Source organism: Lissotriton helveticus, chromosome 6 (genome assembly GCF_964261635.1).
Source record: "Lissotriton helveticus chromosome 6, aLisHel1.1, whole genome shotgun sequence".
NCBI lineage: Eukaryota > Metazoa > Chordata > Amphibia > Caudata > Salamandridae > Lissotriton > Lissotriton helveticus.
Window position 1 is genome coordinate 422932584 of NC_136067.1, and position 20477 is coordinate 422953060.

A 20477-nucleotide genomic window follows, 5' to 3' on the forward strand; every position below is an offset into this window, starting at 1 on the left:
ATGGTTGTAAAACAAACATACTCATTGAATCATATCAGCTAGTTGAAACATAGCGGTGACAAAATACCTGGCGGATGTAAGGAAGCTTTAACAGTACATAGGAGAGTATGTAACATTGAGAATATATACATACATTGTATTGTAGTGTAGTTCCTATATTCCCAATAGGCTCTGCGCATTGGAATAATATAAACAGCAGTGTAGACGTAGGACTGAGGTCGACTAGGTCTCTACTGACTATATTAGACTAAATTAGTTTTGCCAGCTAGCTCAGAGGTCACTAGAAACTTTCTCGAATGTTCAGGAAAGAGTTAACTCTCCGGATTCAGACAAGAAGGGATTAGCTTCTGACAACCGCATAAACGTGACAATTTTGCTCCCTTAGAATAAAGAGTATATCTCTAGAGTCGTGTGAAAACAATAGACAACTATTTCACTCAGTCAATCGTGCGTACTTAGTTTCACCAGAGTGCAGAGAAATAGAGAGACGGGCGTTTTCAATAAAAGGAGTTATTTATTGAGCAGTCTTCTTTCTCATGCAAGAGAAGTGAGTTGCCACAGTTGCAATACTTATCATGAAGTAAAGTACGTACAGTAAAAGGAGTATTATGAAATAATACTGTCAAAGCATTGATATGGTTTCTTAGCCATATGATACTTTAAAATGGATAAGATATATACATACATAAAAACATTGACTAACGTACTCAACTGGTGCTTCTAATCTACGCCTACCCAGGTGTACCTGACCTAAGCCTAATACTTTGGAAGGAGTAAGTAAGTAGCAGTTTAAGTTAAGTTGGCTGTTGCCAAGGAATCTGAGTCAAGAATTCTCTTAAGGGTTTAGTCAGCTCCGTACCTTGATAATAGAATGTAGGAGGTCTTGTATCTCTCTCTCAGGACACGATCTCCCAGCAACCCGCAAGGGTGACTGGAAACACCGGAGCTGGATTTCTCAGCAAGAGAAAAGACAGCGTCTCTCTCAGTGCGTCAAGGGAGGGTCGGCTTCCTTCGGCTCTCGCATCAGCTGGGCTTCCGGGCAAGTAGATAGCCGCTCTGCTCCAAACCACTGTGTGTTTGCTTAAGGCAACGTTGGTATATTTATACCTGAAAGGTGCCGGGTTTGACGTAAGGTTGGACATAAGACGTCACTAAGAACTAACAGTTCTTTCTGACTCTAGGAGTTCTTGTGCAAATCAAAACAAGAGCAGGGGGATTTCCCGGGCTGCTGGAGGCTTGGTTTGTTTAAAGAACGCGTTGTACTTTCTAGGAGTCTAGGGGAGTAGCCTTGCCGTATTTGGACTGCATGGGGTATTACTAAATATGGATATGATTCTTATGCCTTTATAAGGATTCTATTTATTATAACCATATAAGGGCATAAATCGGGAATATCGAATTAGGGTTCTAGATAGAAACACAACAGTATCAACCGTTATGAAGGGAGGCCATTTGTCTAGTGACCTCTTCATATTTGTTGAGACCTCTACTGACTGTGTCAAACATATGCATCCATTTGCACTCACGGGTGCTTAAGATACTAGCAAAATTACCGCCCGGTGGGTTTTTGGTAACCTTCTCGATTACCCACCACTTAAGATTTTCAGGGGGGTGGTCAAATTTCACAAAATGTTTCACTAGGGGTGCCCCCTGGACTTTACAGCGTACTCGACTGCAATGCTGCAGAATATGTGTTTTTACTTTCTGCACCGTCTAGCCTATATACATGAAGCCACAAAGGCAAAGGATAGCATAAATCACTCCCATTGTATTGCAATTGGTATGGTGTTGTAACACGTGGCTACGTTCATTGTATGAAAGTTTTTCAACTCCACCGCCATTGTACAGGCCTTGCAAGACCCACATTTATGGTGACCTACTATTGGGGGCATATTCCACAGCGTGGTCTGATTATCCATACTTCTTTTTGGGAGAAATGACTGGACCACAAAATCCCTCACACTCCTACCCTTGCGGAATGCATGCATCGGGGGTTCTGGCATGCCGATTTCGTCTGCTACTAGGTGCCAATGGTTATTGATAATCTGCTTTATTTCTGTACTCCGGGTGTTAAAAGTGGTAACACAAGTCATTCTTTCATTGTTTTTGGGTTTCACTAGTTTGGGTTCAAGAAGATGTTCTCTATAGCAGAACCATGCTCTTTTCCTTGCTTTTTTTAAAAGCCTCTTCGGATATCCCCTATCCAATAGACATTCCATTAGAATGGCTGACTCAGTGAAGAAATCAATATTTCTGCTGCAGTTCCTATGCAACCTCAGGAATTGCCCATAAGGGAGGTTATCCCTGAGGTTGCGAGGATGGTGGCTAGAGTATCTCAGCAGTGTGTTTTTTTCAATGGACTTTCTAAAGAGAGTAGTATGCAGTTTGCCTTCCTCCTCCCTAATTGTGATGTCTAAGAAATTAATCGCCTTGTTGCTATAGTCAAGTGTAAACTGAAGGTCTCTGTTTCTGTTATTGAGCCACACATGAAATGACGTAAGTTGTTCTTTACTGCCGTTCCATATCAACAACACGTCGTTGATATATCGACGCCAGAGTCTGATATTTGCACGGTACGGGTTGCAGTCATTGAGGACATGTTCATGATCAAAAGCATCCATTTATATTATAACCAAATCAGGGGCAAAACTTTCCCCCATGGCTACTCCATTGGTCTGTACATAATGATCCCCCTCGAAATAGAAAAAGTTTTTACACATAGCAATCTCAAGGAGATTTATTAAGAAACTGATGGGGATTCTGTGTGGTCTAGGCCTTTCATCCAGAACTTTATTGATCACATCCAGTGTTGCTCCCTGGGAGATGTTTGTATACAAGGATGTTATATCCATTGTGACTAACAAGTCCTGTTCCTGATTGAAAGATTGTTCATCAACTAGTTTTATCGCCTGCATTGTGTCTCTCAGGTAGCTTGGTGTTTCTTCTGCAGTGGGTTTGATAAATATATCAATGAACTTGAGCCACACCCGGATATAATAGGTCTACCAGGGAGATTGTTGAGCCGCTTATACACTTTCGGGAGTGTCTATAATGTGGGCAGTCTAAGGTGAGAGTTGTTTAAGTACTCAAACTCATGTTTGGTAATGTAACCCTCCTGTACTGCTGCCTCAGTAATAGCCTTTATAGAGGCTGCAATCTCTCTTGTTGGATCAGTGGGCAGTTTCTTGTAATTACTTTCAACTGCTAGCTGTGTGATGATTTCAGTTTTATAGTCCTCCCTATTCTGAATGACAATTGCTGACCCCTTATCGGCAGGTTTAATTACGATTTCAGAATTAGTTTTCAAAGACTCAAGTGCCTGTCGTTCCTATCGCGTTATGTTGTACTTAGTGTATTTCCTTTCTGTCAGAAGTTTATTAACATCCCTTATGACCACTTAGTCGTAAGCCAAAATCTTTTGAGGCATCATTTGTGAAGGTGGAGTAAAAGTGGAAGGTGGTTGAAGCCCAGTATTACTAAACACAGGCTGGTAAGGAATTTTGTTAAAGTAGTGTTTCAGTCTGACCTTACGAAAGAACTGGTAAAGTTCAATCCGAGGTTGAATGTATTCGGTAGACTTGTCGGTACGAAGGATAGACCCTTGCCAAGTATTTTCTCTTCCTCCATTGTCAGGTTATAGTCAGAAAAGTTGATTAAAGGGCTCCCTGATCTTGTCTCAATCTGTGGGTTTACCACCTGTAGTGTTGTTTGCGTGTCCGAATGTCCCCGTGTATCTCTTGCACGAACTGGACCTGTTTGGCCTGTCTGGCCCTGCCTTGGTTCCAAGCTGGTTGGCCTCGACCCCTGGGTCGTCCCAAGGGACGGCCTCGGCCTCGTGGTTCTGTCCATGGATCCTGTTCTAAAAAATCAGTTTGGTACTCCTGTTGGGCAGCACCACTTGTGCCGGGCTGTTCACTCTCAGATCCACTACAGAAAGAGGAGTTTGAGAAAGTATTGTACCTTTTGTACCCTCCTCGGCCCCTAGTGGAGTACCTTCCTTGCGACTCTTGGTTGTAGTAGCCCTCCGCTAGGTTGGGGTAGACTGTTTTTTTATCAAAGAATTTCAGATCCTTGGCAAGTTTGTCTAGTTTGGTGGATTGAGTGAACGTGTCAAAATCTTTTAGTGTTCTTTCTAGGCGTTCAAGTGCCTCTTTAGCGTTGTTAAGTGCTTTTTCCTCTATAATCTCCTTCCTGAGATAAGCAATTTATTTAATGAGACACTCGACCTCTTCAAGGGCAGTTTCAATTCCAAGCACCATCCAGTGCCTGTAACAAGTGTTTGAAATGAAACTGTAATTCCCCTTGAACTTAGGGTTTTCTACAAAAATGGCAGGCTCATTACGAACCTGCAACCCTACTGGAATTATATTTGCTTGTAGATATTGTGTTAGGACATGGCCGTGTAATCTAGTCCTAATAAGCTTCTTTTCTAATCTCTCAAGTTTGTTAACCTTATCATTAAGAGTTAGATCAATAATGGGAGTCGTACAACCCAGGAAACTACCACTACTCTGTGCTAGCAGCAGTCTATCAATGTACTCATCACTATATGCTAGTGTTTCCTTCCCAGACATATCCGATATGTTTCAAAATCAGTGAAGAGAAACTCTGGCGCTTTAACCTTAAAAGTGCAATGCTGGCACGGTTGAAAGTAATGACTGCAGAAGGGACAGACTTGTTTCGCTCACCACAGGGGACCTGGGATTGGCTGGAACATCAATGGGATGGTGGCTCTAGCAGGGACCCTGAGCGACGGAGGACACGGCGAGCCAGCGCCCGCAGCAGAAGGAAGAAGTGAGGTTCCATAGTCCCTTCTCAGGAGGTAGTACAGCTAGGAAGTCAGAGCGAGATGGAGGTGGGGGCATTAATCAGTGGTAGGGTCATGGGACGAACAACACTGGTGAGCAATGCACTGGCAAAAGACTCAGACTCTGATTTCGGTATTTCTGAGAGTCTGATTACGGAGCTGCCCAAGGTGACACTGAGGTCTTCTGGCGACATGGTCTGAGTAGTGCTACAGACTGTGGGTCCTTGGGCATGTTCTTGGAATGCTCGCACTGTGCTGCATATGTGAAGTAGGAAGTGGCAAGTATTGAGGTGTTTTGAGCTCGGTGGCTGACGGGCTGAGCGGGATGGTCATGGATCCATACACCTCCGCTGGACACTGCGTGGGCAAACCCTCGATTATATAGTGTTTGGGTAGTAGATACTTATCTACTTGTCCTGGGGAGGGGGAGTTGGGGTATTAGTTGTGTGCTTGTTAGTTTGACAGTTGGGGCTATTGAGATCATGGTCGGCTGTTGCTGCTTTATTTTTCTGGAATATCCGGGTTGAGCATGGGAACTCATTCCCTACTGGGCAGTACTGCTTGAGCTATGGTGGGCTCTCTAATGTACAATTTTCTATCCTGGAATATCCTGGGAATGATGTCCATGGCCAAGAGATCTAAGGTGTTTTCCTACTTAAACAGACGAGGTATCCAAATTGCCATCTCACAGAAAGCACATCTCACAGTTAAGGAGGACACCGCATTACAGCATAGATGGCAAGAGCAGGCTTATTATGCTACATTCTCAGCGTACACATGCAGGGTCCCTATATGGTTTAGAGAAGGGGTGCCCTTCCAACTGGTGGAACACACAGTACAAAGCAAAGTACTATTAATTAGACAGTGATACTAAACAATACAAAATATAAGGCATGCGTTCATACTAGAATACATACGTTTTTTTGGGATTTTTCCAAAAACTGTGAATAAAAAACACAACATTAATAGCGTTTTATAGCTCTCTTCAGAGGGGGATCACATCGTGTCTTCTCATGACGCACGCCTCTTGTGCTACTCAGGCACCACTGACTATATAGGCCAGTTGCCACTACCTGAGCTAGGTCCATGAATCCAGTAATTTGGATTCTTTGTTAGATAGTCAGTATCTGGAGGACGACCTAGACTCCTAATCCTCCTTCTCCCCTAGTACTTTGCTTTGGTCTTAGCAGCTTTCTAGCTGCGGGAGTATTTTCACTAGACACACTTATTGTGAGACCACACGGTGGACTTGTGTACACTTGAAACGCCAGAACAGTCTTAGAACTACCGAATAATGGCAGAAATCACAGGACTGTCTTATTCAGATGATGAGGTAGATAGAATTATTGCCTCAATCCTACCACACACAGGGGCTCCTAACAGAGAGAATAATGATGCGACCCAAATATGGGATGAAGTAACTGAACTGAAAAGAACACAGATTAAAACATTAATCCACGGGGTAATGATGGCTGAATATCTGAAGATAAGTACTGCTCCAAGAGGATTCATTGTTAGAAATGAGCCTTTTATCTTCCAACATGATAAGCAGTTTAAAAAAGACTGGTCGCTCATTTCATGGCACTGTACCAGAGATTGGTTAGTGCTTATAGTCAAGACAGCAGCACGCCTCTCTGAGACACTCCTTGAAGAAATACACACTCTAGAGGTACGCCTCAAAACATTCCAGACTCCAAGTGAATTGAAGAAAAGGCTGGACGAATTAAATAAAAACATGACTGATTTTGAGATCAGTCTGAAAGACACCAAGTATACGAAACTTGCAAAAGACCAAAAGGCATTCTCACATGACAAAGTCTACCCCTATATAAGAGATGACTACAGAGTAAGCAGTAGAAACCCGGGGTACAACACAGATACTGATGGCTCAGGCTCTGGCTCAGACAACTCAGGCCCTTCCTCCTATTCCTACAACCAACCAATGAACAGAAGACCTAGAAGAGGAAGAGGCAATGCAAGGGGCTACCGTGGAAATCAAGTCCCCCAATGGCCACCTTATCAAGGTCCACATCCGTTTGGTCCTCCATTTGCCCCTCCGCCTCCGGCATCTTTTTATTATGGTCCACCAATGTACCCACAACAACCCTACCAAAATTGGGGAAGTAATCAAGGTAATTCTAACCTTCCTTTTTTAGGAGGGGGCAAGCCAAACCAGCGGGCAAAAAACAAAGCAGGGCAACAAATCCAATGGGCTCAGCCAATAGCCACAGAGACACGCCACACGCGCAGCAAGGGCCCACCAGAGGCGACGACGAGCGGCCTGTAGACTTGGTAGTCAATCTATCCAGCGTGGAATTAACACCGATTCAAGTACAAGTACTCAACAAAGGACTTGGTTTTGTGCCAACTCCCTACACAGATAAATTTAAACTCTGCTGTGAATTGAAAGAATTCCTGAGAAAGTTGAAGCTACAGGTTTTCTTTCAGGATAAAGACCATCACAATCATTCTGAATCTGACACTGGCCTGAAAAAGAAATCATCTTTTGTACCACCCCCCGGTAGTTTACCAGTAGAAGCCATTATGAAAGAAGTGCAAGATCTTGATCCTCGTGCAACAAAGGTGTTCCAAAATACAAGTAACTTGGAATTCCAAGCAATACAGGAACTATCCAAGAACAGTCAATTAACAATAAAACCTGCAGACAAGGGTGGAGCGATTGTTCTACAGGATACTTCAGATTACAGGCAATAATGCCTACGACTCCTATCGGACACTAGGAACTATACTATCATAAAGGATGATCCAACTGAACGCTTGAGAATATCCATTGCCTATCTCATTGAAGAATCATTGGCGAACGATTGGATGAGCAAAAAAGAAACAGATTTCCTGGAAAATAAGAAACCGGTCATACCGTATTTCTACACAATCCCTAAAATACATAAACAATTGGAAAAACCACCGGGGAGACCCATAGTTTCGGGTATAGGCTCCATCCTTGAACCCCTCTCCAAATATGCTGACGCCTATCTGAGACCATTGGTACAAAAAACCAATACCTACCTAAAAAACACCAAGGATGTTCTATGTCTACTTAAAGAACTCAACTTTGACCCTACCTCGAGCATCCTCATTAGTCTCGATGTAGAAAGTTTATACACGAGTTTGCCACACAAGGATACACTGGAAATATTGGAAGAGGTGCTCTTTGATTCAGAATGGACTTTCAAAACTCCGAGACATGTGGTCTTAGAGTGTTGCCGCTTGGCACTGACGGAAAATTTCTTCAGGTTTGAGGAAACCTTATACAATCAGAGACACGGGACAAGCATGGGAAGCACATTTGCGCCGAGCATAGCGGGTCTTTATGTACATCATCTTGAGAAAACCAAAATCCTGAATGACAGCAAACCTTACAGACACCACATTAACATGTGGAAACGTTACATTGATGACGTTCTGGTCATATGGAATGGAAAGGAAAATGAGGCAACTCAGTTTTTTGTGTGGCTTAACCAACAAGATAGTTTTTTTAAATTCACCAACACCATGAGTAGGTCTAATTTGATCTTTCTGGATCTTAACATTCTGGCAAGCGATGGTAAATTAATAACAACCACGCATTACAAACCCACAGCGAGAAACTGTTTACTAACCTATGAAAGCTTTCACCCGAGACATTTAAAACAGAACCTGCCCTTTGGACAATTCTTAAGGCTCAGGAGAAACTGTTCTGAAAAGAATGACTACCTCAAACAAGCAGAGGATCTGAGTATCAAACTAAAGGAAAGAAATTACCCAACTCAGCTTATCAAGAAAGCGATGAAGAGGGCGGGTAACAATCATAGGGACGCCCTTTTGGAACCAAGAGAAAGAACTGTGGCAGATGTCAGAAGACCAATCTGCATTACCACGTTTAGCAAGGTGTCTGACCAGATCACGAAAATTGTGAAAAAACATTGGTCAATTGTCAACAGTGGCAACCTGACTATACCTGTACCAATGTTCAGCCACTGACGGGGCAAAAACCTGAAAGACCATCTTGTCCACACTCGCCCACAACTAATGACGCCAACAAACAGACTACAACCACTACCCACGGGACACTACCCTTGCAACAACTGCAGTGTGTGTCATTTGACATCGACCACAAAGAGCATCACTTTCAACGACAATACCACATGGCACCTAAAACAAATGTCCAACTGTAACACTAGCGGTGTAGTGTACTTAATAACTTGTGTTTGTAACCTACACTATGTGGGGATGACAACAAGAAAGGTCAGTACACGTATTGTTGAGCACAGGAGTAACATCCGGTGCAAACGGGCCACCACACGGATGACCAGTCATTTCCTGGAGAAAAATCACACACCCAATGATATGACCTGGGTGGTACTGGAGACTGTTAAAAACAGGGACAATCTAGAAAGAATCCTACATGAACATGAACAAAGATGGGTGTTCAGATTACGTACAGATACCAAAGGACTGAACGATGATATACCGTGGGGTGCGTTCACAACCTGAACTGATCACTTCTGTGAGTAAACCCCGACCGATATCCACTCCAAATCACAGAAAGGGTGACCAATAAAATATGCATTACTGTAAGTATGATTGCAGGAACCTCTCCATTCAATTGAGTTATTAAAAGTATGGTTTACCCCTTAGGTGTTATGCCAACAAGTTCCGTTACCAAAGATTATCCATCAAACACGATGGGACCACTATGATATCCCATATATTGCGGGCTCATTTTTAATCATACAGGGCCCCCCCCCCTTTTTTTTCTGTTTTCTCCAATAATCAATACCATACTGAACAGGTCCAGCTGTGACTGAACTCCCTAAATTTATTCACTACCAACTATCAACAATGGGTACAAACTGTCTATCATAATGTCAGAATGAGGACATGCTCACTCATTGACTAGCTGCATTACCGCTAAAAATAATAATAAAAATAAAAATAATGGCACTTCTGACCCACATAATAAGCTCCCATCTGTTTGTGGTCTGATCGTACTGAGAAACCATTAATGTCCAAACTACAGTACGAATATTCTGCTGAACATTTTATTGCTTATGGAGCATTTAACATTAATCCTGCAACATGGGATAAGTTTTTTAATCAATTACGAACATACATCAAGACCGCCTAATAGCAGTCTCGAACTCTGCTCTCTAGAGCTCCTGAAGTGGTGCCGACTCCTAAGATGGCCGCCACTACCGCGCGGTCTAGCAGCTCGATGTGCAAACCCGGAAGCTCACCTCTGATTTAATAACGCGAACGCCGGGCACCGAGCAAGATGCGGTCCTGAGGGGAGCAGCTAGTAGGTATTCCCTCGTGTTTTCATGACGAAGGAAGTAAGTGGAAGTGCCTGATAGAACCAAACCAGTATTAACATGTTGGTTTGTTTTAGGCTTAAAGTAGGACTGTGATTAACTTACCGATATATGTCTCTTTCCATATCGATTGTTTAGCATTGAGTCCATTGGTGAAAACGACCCCTTAGAGAGACCATGAAGTGCGATTGAGCACATCACCATGTAAATATCTTCAAACAGTTATTTCCTGGCTAAGACTGTATCTATACTTATGTGTTATGTGTGTCTATCGTCCTGGTCACATTAAGTCCTGTCTTGTTTTTGTGTGAATTCACAAACCACCTTTATTGTAAATACCATAGTGTATTCCACATTATGAGAGCCTGCACGCACCATTATGGTGTAAATTTTTCACCTTAGCACAAGAGGCGTGCGTCATGAGAAGACACGATGTGATCCCCCTCTGAAGGGAGCTATAAAACGCTATTAATGTTGTGTTTTTTATTCACAGTTTTTGGAAAAATCGCAAAAAAACGTATGTATTCTAGTATGAACGCATGCCTTATATTTTGTATTGTTTAGTATCACTGTCTAATTAATAGACCCAGGAGTGGCATATGTAGGGCTGGTCCCTACATGGTCCTGAGGAAATGCTAGGGGTAGCATGAAACATGTTGACCATTCACTAAACCAATCTCCATTACAAGTTGGTTACTAGTGATCTCACCCCATTTTTAATATACCTGACTAGGAGCAGAATAAAGTTATTGAGGCCCACTAATCACGGTATTTTTAATCATCCACACCCACTCCTACACCTTGCACCACACATAGTCTTTTCACATGAAAACTGCTCCTGCGTAGTTCGCGAGTCGCAGCACGCCCCTTTTCGTAGAGAATTGGGAGGGCCCCAATGATGAAGCATGTCACCGTGGGGAAACCCCGGTGAGTGAGGGGACACTAGAAAGAAATTTTTCTTTCTTGGCAGGCACCACTGACTATATAGGCCAGTTGCCACTACCTGAGCTAGGTCCATGAATCCAGTAATTTGGATTCTTTGTTAGATGGAACACACAGTACACCTGAGAGTCGATGTGTGATGGTACGTGGCCGACTAGGTCGGGATATATCCATGGGGAATGAATATGCTCTGAATACTGACCAGGGTACATATTTAGCGTCTTTATCCCGATGGGTGGCTTTCTATTTTACCTCAATTGTGTGGAAGATGTCCTTGTGGACTGCTCAAATACCCCCTGAGGGACTCACAGACTGTACATACGGCATGCGTCTTTCAGGAGTGGCAACACCAGTGGGGATGAATGAATGAATGAAACACATTTTTATAAAGCGCAACGTTCACTCCAAGGAGCATCTTGGCGCTGTTGGACAGAGACCGAAGGACAAACAGGGGGGGGGAAGAGGTGCAGAAAGAGGATGCCCGAATAGGGGTCAGATGAGTGCCAAGATTTCCTGGTCTGTGGTGCTAAAGATCCAGGTTTTTAATAGCTTTCTGAACACGAGTTCGTTTTTGGTGTGTCTTAGTTGGGAAGGCAGGTAGTTCCAAGCTTTTGATCCCAGTGTGGCCAGGGTTTTTCCCCCTCGTGTTTTCATTTTAAAATGAGGGTTGGAGAGTAAGTTCTTGTTGGAGGAGCGCAAGGTTCGTTGTGTTTTGTAGGGTCTCAGATGCTTTCTCAGATAGTGCGGCCCACTTCCAATAGTGGCTTTGTAAGTGATGGTTAGGATCTTGAACAGGATCCTTTTATGGATAGGTAGCCAGTGGAGGGTTTTTAGGGAGTTGGTCGAGGATGACCGTTTGTGGAGTCCCAACACCAGCCTAGCGGCGGAATTTTGAATCACCTGCAGTCGCTTTATCACCATTTTTTTTGTTCCTGCATATAGACCATTGCCATAGTCAAGGCGGGATAAAATCAGGGCCACTGCAACAGTTTTTCTAGCGTGCAGGGGAAGCAAATCAAAGAATTTCCTTAGCATTCTTATGATTTGTAAGCAGGTACCTGCGACTGTGAGAGCCTGTTTGTAAAAGGAAAGCGTGGGGTCGAATTTAAAACCTACGTTTTTGGCCGTGTCTACTGTGGCGGGCGGAGGATCTGAGTTGCTGGGCCACCACAGGATGGGTTTAAAGTTGTTAGCTTTCCCAAACAGCATAATCTCAGTCTTGGAGCTGTTGCACCTGAGATGGTTTGAGTCCATCCATTTCATGACCGAGGTGAGGCAGTGGTGAAATTTTTCTTCTGCTGTGGTAGAATTTTTATCCAGAGTGAGAATCAATTGGGTGTCGTCTGCTTAACTGATTGCTTCGATGTCAAAGGAGTCAATCAGTGTAAGCAATGGGGACATGTAAAGGTTAAAAAGGGTCGGACTTAAAGATGAGCCCTGTGGGACCCCTGAGGACAGTTGTTTCCCTGTTGATTTATATCTACCCAAAGTGACGACCTGGTTCCTGTTTCTAAGAAATGCGGTTAGCCATTCGTGGGCTTTACCGTTTATTCCCATTTGTTTAAGTCTGTTTATCAAGATGTTGTGGGAGACCGTATCAAACTGTGTGTTCACCAATTTCTCCGCTATTTTACTCAGACATGGGAGAAGGGAGATGGGTCTTAGGTTGGAAAGTGTGGTGGGTCTGATAATTTCTTTTTTTGGAGGGGTTTAACCGCAGCTGTTTTCCAGGAGTCAGGGATTTTTGCTGTTTTAAATGTAGAATTTATAATTTGATTTATGACCGGGTTAACAATCTCGATTAATGCGTGAAGGATCTTAGGCGGGCAGGGATCGAAAGGGGACCCTGATTTGATTGCTAGAATAGCCTTCTTAGATTCTTCTAAGCTAATTTCTTTGAAACATTGTAGTTCTACTCTTGGACCTGGGTTTTGGGCTAAGGGGTCCTGAGCTATACAGTCAGTGAAATTGTTTTTTAGCTCACTGATTTTGTTTTCAAAGTATTCTTCGATATCATTACATAGTTCCTGTGAAGGGGGTATTTCAGAGTCTAGGCTAGCTGGGTGCGTAAAGGATTTGACTATTGTAAAAATAGTCTTTTGGTTGTCATGTGCCCTTTCAATGAGGTGCGTATAATGCTTCTTTTTTCCAGCCTTATTTGTAGGTGGTAGGAGTTTAATCCTAGTCTAAAAGAATTCAGGTCCTCCGTTTTGTAGTGTTTTCTCCATATTTTCTCTAGGTTCCTGCACTTATCTTTCATAGCTTTTAATTGGGGTGTGAACCAGGGGGCTGAGTTACGTTTTGCATTCTTGCCTTTCTTCCACGGTGCTAGCGTATTTGCTATAGAAAGCATCCATTTATTAAACAGATCATTGTCCGTGTCTGGGTCGTTTGTTAGGGTGGGTTTAGAAGATTCCGCAATGTCTAGCAGATTGGGGATGGCTAGCAGATTTTTCCAGTTACGGACCAGGGGATTGGTGATATATTTCCCTTTTATGGGTCCGTATTCATAGCATAGGTTAAAAGGCACCAGTTTGTGGTCAGTCCAGATAAGGGTGGACGGGGGGGTGTTACTATATTGGTGGCATTAGAACATATCCCGTCTAGGGTATGACCCGCTTGGTGGGTAGGGCCTTTATTATGAATTTTAAGGCCAAGGGAGTTGGTGATTTCCCTAAAGTTCCTTGCATTTGGGCAGTTTTCAAGTTCTAGGTGTAGGACTGACCGATTCGTGGAGGCAGATGAACCTGGGAGGGATTACTCCTACTTTTCCAGGCTCCACGAAGTACATGTTCAGTTGGATACTTTCTTGTGTACTCCGGGAGCTCACAGTTTAGTCCAGACTAAAGAATATTTGGCCCGGACTATATCAGACCACTATCCAGTCATTTTGGGCTTACACTAGACTCAGCCTCTTCCAGCCATACTGACGTGGAGACTCAAGCCAGAAGTGCTGGAGGATCAGCCCTTTCAGGAGATGATACAGGAGTTATTAGTCAAATTATTTTGTTGATAATGCTCATACGGCATCCTCCCTGCAGGTGGAATGGGACGCCTTTAAGGCGGTACTCCAGGGCCATGGCCTGGTTGAGGCGAAGGGTATAAGATATACCCTGCTGAAAGAGGTCCAAGTGCCAAAAAAAAGTGCTTAGGGACGTAGAGTTACGGCATCCAAATCGACCGGAATTACAGAAGACGCTTTTGGAGGAAAGAGAGGAGGTGGCGGCTCAGGTAGAGCGGGTCAGGTGCTTGGAAAGTAAGCGTTATCTGGTCATAATGCTGAAAGGGATAAATCTGAGTCTTTGTTGGCCTGGCTTGCTAATCAGTCTAAACAAGAATTAGTGATTCTCGGCCTGGAAGATGAGAGGGGCAATAGAGAGTACTTCCAGGAGGGAATTAACAATATATTTGCCCAATACTACACAACAATTTACAGGAGTATTACCAAATCAAATGTGATGGCGGACCTTCTTGAGAGAACTTCAGTTGCCGCACCTATAGGAGGAAGAAGCAAGTGTCCTGGGTGAGGGTATTTCCCCACAGGAAATATTGTACACCATTAAGCACATGGTGCAGAATAAGACTGCGGAGACTGATGGTTTCCCGGTGGAATTTTAAGCCACCTACTCCTCAGAGCTATCGCCCAAACTAGCCGAATTGTATAATGTGGCTGATACTACTGGTATCCTGCCAGACACCACCAGAGAGGCAGTGATCATTCCCATAGTAAAGTCCGGAAAGGAGGTACAGGACCGCTCAGCATACAGACCTTTGTCGACGTTAAACATTGACTATGAGATTCTAAGTAAAGTTTTAGCAACCCGCCTGCTCTCCTATATGACGCAATTGATACACTCAGACCAGCCCTGGTTTATTCTGGGCCGCAATACAGCAACTCCTCCTAGTGATTATGGAAGTGACTGTCCCAAGGAGGAAGCTGCCATTTTCACTATCGATATTGAAAAGCCTTCGATAGTCTGAGTGGCACTTACTATACGAAGTCATGATGCTCATGGTACACAAGACCGACTTCGAGGTTGCGTACTGGGAAGGCCATCCCGGTGAGCTGTCCAGTCGGCGGGGAATGGGACATGGGTTCCCCCTGTCTCCTCTGGTCTTCACGATCGCAATGGAACCCTTGGTGACTTCTGCCAGAGCTGGAAGGGCGTTCCTGGGCTTGACAGGACATTAGGGACATTGTCAAAGAATAGCGCAATATGTGGACGATCTGTTACTGTTTTTGCGTGACACGGAGGAGGACCTAAGGGGGGGCTAAAGCTATGCTGGAGGAATTCGGAATCTTTTCTGGGCTGCGGGTTAACAGGCATAAATTGAAACTCTTTCCCATGACACGGAGAGAAATTCTGTGATCTGTATAGGGACTTTGAGATGCTCCCATTTGAGGACCTCAGAGCAGAAATTGACCTACCACATGAGCATTTCCTACTTCATAGGGTACTCATGACGGCGATTAAGAAACACTGGGGTGGAGGATCCACTAAACCAGCAACCTCCCAGAGCTGTCAGTACATGGCGCTTTCCGCAGGGGTTGTACAGACGATTTCCTGTCTGTACAGGGCAATATGAGCAGGCCAACAACTATGTCTAGAAGCTCTGAAGGCTAAATGGGAGGAAGACCTTGGCCCTCCTATTGTCCTGATAGACTGGAGTAAGATTCTAGAACACATACCGAAAGTCTGTGGGAACGCACGCCTCAAACTTATTAACCATGACATACTTCACAGGACATATTGCCACCTGAGAGCATAGGTAGATATTTCTGTGCCTGATACAACATGTCCCCAATGCGTAGACACAAGAGCCCACCTCCGCCCGAGTTGCACACTTTCTGGGAGGGAGTTATATGCACAGTGGAGGAAATCACAGAAATGGAGATCCCACGAACCCTGGGTCACAGTCTACTCAGTTGGTTCCCCACCCTGTAAAGGCAAAGATGATGGGGAGGTTTCTCACCCTAGCATATATTATTGCTAAACGTGAGATAGCGTGTAATTGGAAGGCAAAGAGGGGTTCGAGGCTGGCAACTTGGAAGAGTGATCTGGTAAAATGGGCGAGTTGCGAGGGAGGCACAGAGAGGCATGGGGAATATAGAGGGAGTCAGAGCCTGGGGTGCATTAGTGGATGCACTGACCAACCCAGAGCTGGCATCGCTGGTGGCCTCCCCAACGGAGTCAACTAGTTGAGCTATATGCATTGCAACCGAGGGCCCGCTTTGTGCTGACTACCTTTCATCACAGGACGTAGACTTGAGTGGGTTGTCCCCCTGCTCAAAACTTTTCATTTACTTCTCTCCCTTGCTTTCTCATATTCAACCCTGGATTAGGCAAGAGGATGTAATTTATTGACCTATGGTCGGTGTGGGGGAGGGGATAGTCTGATGGTTGTTTGTTCCTTTCTTGCTTAACATAGACAGATTGGGTTGCTCATTATGACAAGTCGAGCTTTGATACCGCAATGTGGAGCCGTTTTAATAAATGTTTTGATTGACTATGAAAACTCGATAACATTTTATTTTTTAAGTGGCTGCACTAGGGGACTCATCTGAGCTGACCCATTGGTATCAAGAGGGGGGTCCCACCAAGGAAGAGTTCTGCAGGGAGCAGGGAGAATGCCCTTCTCTGGAGGGTAGGCAGCAGTATGCTGCAAACCAGGCAGCTGGTGATCAGTCTAGATGACACTGGATCTACTGGGAGAATGGTCTTCTATACAGCAAGCCTACAGTCACTGCGCCTGGGTCAGCCAGTGTGCTGGAGGTACCCCAGCACTTCTGCTCCTTCCTAATGGGTCTGGCTCATGACGTGACTTTAGCTGGACATTTGGGGCAGGAAAAAACTTTTGACAGGATTGTCGCCCACTTTTTTGGCCCCCAAATGCATAGGCAATCTGATGCATATTGTAGGTCTTGTCAAACTTGCCAGGCAAGTCGTAAGAGTGGGAGGAAGTATAAGGCTCCTTTCCAAACTTTTTCGGTTGCAAGCACCCCTTTTGAAAGGGTGGGGATGGACATTGTGGGTCCCCCGGACGCCAAGGCAGCCATGGGCAACAGATACATTCTGGTCTTGGTGGACCATGCCATTCGGTACCCGGAGGCTATCCCTCTCAGGACAGCGACGGCGTCTGCGGTAGGCCGGGCATTAATGGGGATCTTTTCCACAGTGGGGTTGCCCAGAGAGGTGGTAGCTGACTGAAGTACTGATTTCATATACACATATATGACATCCCTGTAGGAGGAGAGTAGTATAACCTACAAGTTCACCACTTCTTACCACCGCCAAGGTAACGGTTTGGTAGAGAGATTCAACCAGACTCCGAAGAGCATGTTTAAGGGTCTGAGCATCCCCATGAGACATAAGTGGGACGTCCCCTTACCATGCCTTCTCTTTGCTTACAGGGAGGTACCTCAGAAGTTATTAGGGTTCAGTGCCTTTGAGGTACTGTAAGGGCACCCTGTGAGAGGACCTCTCAGTCTAGTGAAAGAAGGATGGGGGACAACTCCCAGGAAGACCCCCACCCAGGATTTATTTATCTACATGCTGGCCTTTAGAAACCAGACTACGCGCTTCAGGAAACTTGCTCAGGTGAACTTAGAAACCAGCCAGGAAGAGATTAAACGCTGGTATGACCAGAATGCCACTCTGGTAGTTTCAACCTGGCCAAAAAGTGCGGGTAATGACCCCAGTAGAGACTTGAACTCTGCAGGACAAGTGGACTGGGCCTGTTTAAGTGGTGGAGCGCAAGACTGACATCACCTACCTAGTAAACTTGCAGACTGCCAGGAACCTTTCGAGGGTCCTACATATGAACCCCCTCAAACCTCACTTTGAGAGGTCTGAAGTAAGCATGCTCTTGGCTGCAGATAATGGGGTGGAAGAGAAGAGTGAAACTCTCCCTGTCTTCCAAGGAGCACAATGGGTCAGTTGAAGGTGCGAACATCTCCCCTACACAGACCACAGAACAGCAGAGTAACTGTTGCCAGCTATTGGAGCAGTTTTCTATGTTGTTCTCCATGACCACAGGTGTCATCCACTGATGTGCCCATGATGTGGACACTGGACGGTCCTGTGAAGCGCAATATTCCATGCTGACTAACAGTGTCAAAGCCAGCATCAAATAAGATGCTTCAAAGATGTTGGTGCTAGAGGTGATGGAGCCCTCCAACAGTTTGGGCCAGTCCAGTGGTCTTGGTCCCAAAGGCTACTGCACACGGTGCTACTCCCGAATTTCAGTTCTGTGTGGAATACCGAGGGCTCAGTGCAGTCACCAGGACTGACGCACACCCCATCCCCAGTGCCGATGAGCTCATAGATAGGTTGAGAGCAGCCAAGTTCCTCAGCACATTTGACTTTATTTCTGGGTACTGGCAGATTGTCTTGACTGATGGGGCCAAGGAGTGGCCTGCATTCTCAACCCCAGAGAGGCACTACTAGTTCCGGGCGAAGCCAATACTGATGGTCTGGCAGAACATGCCAACACTGATGGTCTTTCCAAGTTCTTCCTCATTAGAGAAGAGAACTCTCAGGTTGGTGCGCACTTCTTCCTATTTTCAGCGGGAAGGGACATGTTTTAGACCTGGCATCTTTTGGTGTGTTTCCTCTGTCTTTTTGACTTCTGATCTCCTGTTTTTGATGGTATGCTGGAATTTGTGATAGTTGGTTTAGTGTCTCTGCCACCTTTCAGAGGTAGGTCAACCAGGTGTTGGCTAGACTGGAGGATTTCAATGCAGCCTACCTAGATGACATTGCAGTATTAGGTTCCAGCTGGGAAGATCATGTGAACCACCTTTGGGAAGTGTTGAAGGCTCTCCAGAGTGCAGGCCTCAATATCAAGGCCAGAAAATGCCAGATAGGGCAGGAATAGGTTGTGTACATAGGGCACCAGGTAGGAAGCGGCCAGGTGGCCCTCCTAGAACCTAAGATTAACACCACTCAGGCTTGGGAGCCCCCCAAGACCCAGACAGAGGTGAGAGACTTTTTAGGTTTTACCGGTTACTGTAGGAGATTTGTCGAAGGCTATGGCACCATCATTGCCCCCTTGACTGACCTAAGTCCCAGAAAGCAGCCAAGGAAAGTGATCTGGACTGATGCCTCCCAGACAGCTTTTGATGGCGTGAAGGCAGCCATGCATGTCAAGGCACCCAACTTCTCCCAAAAATTAGTTGTGCAGACAGATTCTTCAGAACATGGTGTGGGAACAGTGCTCTCACAACTGAACAATGAGGGCCTAGACCAGCCTGTAGTTTTCCTTAGCAGGAGACTATTCCCCAGGGAACAGAGGTAGAGTGTAATTGAGCAAGAAGCTTTTGCTGTAGTCTGGGAACTGAAGAAGCTAAGAACCTATTTTTTTGGGATACACTTCCAAGTTCAGAGAGAACACAATCCCCTCAGATGGTTAATGCAGATAAAGGGTGAAAACCCAAAACTGCTGAGGTAGTTCAGCTCCTTACAGGGAATGTTCTTTATGGTGGAACACCGCCCTGGAACGGAACATGCCAACACTGATGGTCTGTCCAGGTTCTTCCGCATTAGAGAAGAGAACTTCAGGTGGGTGGGCAATTCTCCCTATATTCAGCTGGAGGGGACATGTATTAGACCTGGCATCTTTTGTCATGTTTTGATGGTATGCTGGAATTTGTTTTCGCTGGTTTAGTGTCTCTGCGCATTTCTTTTACTGCTATTAAGTGCTAAAGTGCAAGTGCTGCTACTGTAAATTGTGTTATGATTGGCTTTCCATGATTGGTGTATTTGATTTATTGATAAGTCTCTAATACAGTACACTGTGTGTGCCCAGGACCTGTAAATCAAATGCTACTAGTAGGCCTGCAGCACTGGTTGTGCCACCCACACAAGCAAGTAACCCTTCAAATGTGTCTCAGAACTGCCACTGCAGTGTCTGAATGCAGTTTTTACTGTCATGTCGACCTGGCAAGTGCACCCACTTGCCAGGCCCTGACCTTCCCTTGTCCTACTTGTAGTTCACCCCTAAGGTAGGCCCAAGGTAGCCCCAATGACAGGGTACAGTGTATGTGCAAGGTAGGACATGTAGTAGTGCGTTTAACATGTCCTGATAGTGAACTATTGAAAGGCTGACTTTCCCGTAGGTGATCATTGGAGCTGCCTTGTAACATTTAACAAGTGTAACTTCCAATTAGGAAAAGATAGAGAAATTGAGTTTAGGCTCCCTAAGCTCAGAATTTAATAACACATTTTCAGTAAAGGTGTTTTTTAAACTGTGCACTTTTAGAAAGTGGGCATTTTCTGGTTTAACCATCCTGTGTACCTCAGCCTGTTTGTGTATTCGCCGTCTCATTTTGGAGTGACAGGAGCTGGGGATGTGCATTCACTCTAGACAGTCACAAGTGTGGGTTGCGGTCTGGTGTGCCTTTCCTGGGTGACTCC

The 20477-nt window shown here is 44.9% G+C and overlaps 1 protein-coding gene across 10 annotated transcripts in view; it reads right to left on the bottom strand.

Annotated features, from left to right (window-relative positions):
- Positions 1–20477, bottom strand: part of DCDC2C (doublecortin domain containing 2C) — a 5988712-nt gene that overhangs the window by 5590780 nt on the left and 377455 nt on the right. The window lies entirely within an intron of this gene.